This window comes from Orbicella franksi, unplaced genomic scaffold, assembly GCF_964199315.1.
Source record: "Orbicella franksi unplaced genomic scaffold, jaOrbFran1.1 SCAFFOLD_134, whole genome shotgun sequence".
Classification (NCBI taxonomy): domain Eukaryota; kingdom Metazoa; phylum Cnidaria; class Anthozoa; order Scleractinia; family Merulinidae; genus Orbicella; species Orbicella franksi.
In genome coordinates this window covers 47,501-49,278 of record NW_027670384.1, presented here as the reverse complement: position 1 = coordinate 49,278, position 1,778 = coordinate 47,501, and the positions used below count along the sequence as shown (strand labels likewise).

General features: G+C 46.5%; 1 pseudogene; it reads left to right on the top strand.

The window, feature by feature from the left end:
• Nucleotides 1-776, top strand: LOC145471245 (large subunit ribosomal RNA; annotated as a pseudogene; the record flags this gene model as incomplete).
• Nucleotides 777-1,778: the final 1,002 nt, after the last annotated feature.

Below are 1,778 nucleotides of genomic sequence, written 5' to 3'. Positions count from 1 at the left end.
GGGAGTTTGGCTGGGGCGGCACATCTGTCAAATGATAACGCAGGTGTCCTAAGGTGAGCTCAATGAGAACAGAAATCTCATGTAGAACAAAAGGGTAAAAGCTCACTTGATTTTGATTTTCAGTATGAATACAAACCGTGAAAGCGTGGCCTATCGATCCTTTAGTCTTTAGGAGTTTTAAGCTAGAGGTGTCAGAAAAGTTACCACAGGGATAACTGGCTTGTGGCAGCCAAGCGTTCATAGCGACGTTGCTTTTTGATCCTTCGATGTCGGCTCTTCCTATCATTGCGAAGCAGAATTCGCCAAGTGATGGATTGTTCACCCACCAATAGGGAACGTGAGCTGGGTTTAGACCGTCGTGAGACAGGTTAGTTTTACCCTACTGATGAAGTGTTGTTGCAATAGTAATTCTGCTCAGTACGAGAGGAACCGCAGATTCAGACAATTGGCATTTGCACTTGGCTGAAAAGCCAATGGTGCGAAGCTACCATCTGTTGGATTATGACTGAACGCCTCTAAGTCAGAATCCGTGCTAGAAAGCAACGATGATTACCTCCAGAGAACTTTAGGCGAACCAGAATAGAGGACTTCGGTCCTCATGCGTCCCAAGGTGCCAAGGAGGACAAGAACCTCCAAGGCACTACCGATAGCAAATTCTAATGTTTCTGGAGATAAATCCTTTGCAGACGACTTAAATAAAGAACGGGGTATTGTAAGTTGTAGAGTAGCCTTGTTGCTACGATCTTCTGAGATTAAGCCTTTGTTCTAAGATTTGTTAAAAACATCTCTTTTTTTTCTTCAAGTCCAACAAGGCTCCCCTCCTCTGCCACTGCCAGGAGGGTGCCAAAGAAGAAGTGGTGCCTGCAGGCTTGGGCTAACTTGTGGCAGCCAAGTGATGGAAAGGAGGCCACGTCTGGTCTGGGACGTGGCTGTCAATTTTTTTTAAAGTCCAAAAGGCTCCCCTCGCTTGGGACCTGGCAGTGAAAATTTTTTCTAAGTCCGAAAGGCTCCTCTCGTTTCAAATGGTGAAACGAGGGGAGCCTTTTGGACTTAGAAAAATTTGACCGCCCGGTCCCAAACGACGGGAGACTTTCTGGACTTAGAGTTATTTGACCAGAAACATCTCAAGGCAAAGAGGGGAGCCCTTTTGACTTGCACTAACATGACCTCGAACGAGGGGAGCCTTTTGGACTTAGAGTTAGGGTAACGGTTAGCTTAGGGTTAGGGTTAGGGTTAGCTTAGCGTTAGGCCTAGGTAGGCTTAGCGTTCGGTTAGGCTTAGGTAGGCTTAGCGTTCGGTTAGGCCTAGGTAGGCTTAGCGTTAGGTTAGGCTTAGGTAGGCTTAGCGTTAGGTTAGGGTTAAACTTGGCTAAACTTGGCGCCTGCACGTAACTCGAGCTGGCCAATAGGTTGGCGCAAAAAGTTTTGAAATGGTGAAAATCTTAAGTGTGCTTATAGAATAGGGGGACTGACGCCCACTTTTAAGATAGTGGTGCACACCCCCGTTAATTATGATGTGAGAGCGCCAAACTTGGCGCCTGCACGTAACTCGAGCTGGCCAATTGTTTCGCGCAAAACGTTTTGAAAATGGTGAAAATCTTAAGAGTGCTTATGGTATATGGGCACTAACGCCCAGTTTTAAGATAGTGTAGCAAATCCCCTTAACGATGATGTGACAGCGCCAAACTTGGCGCCTGCACGTAACTCGAGCTGGCCAATAGTTTGCCGCAAAACGTTTTGAAAGTGGTAAAAATCTTAAGGGTGCTTATAGATTAGGGG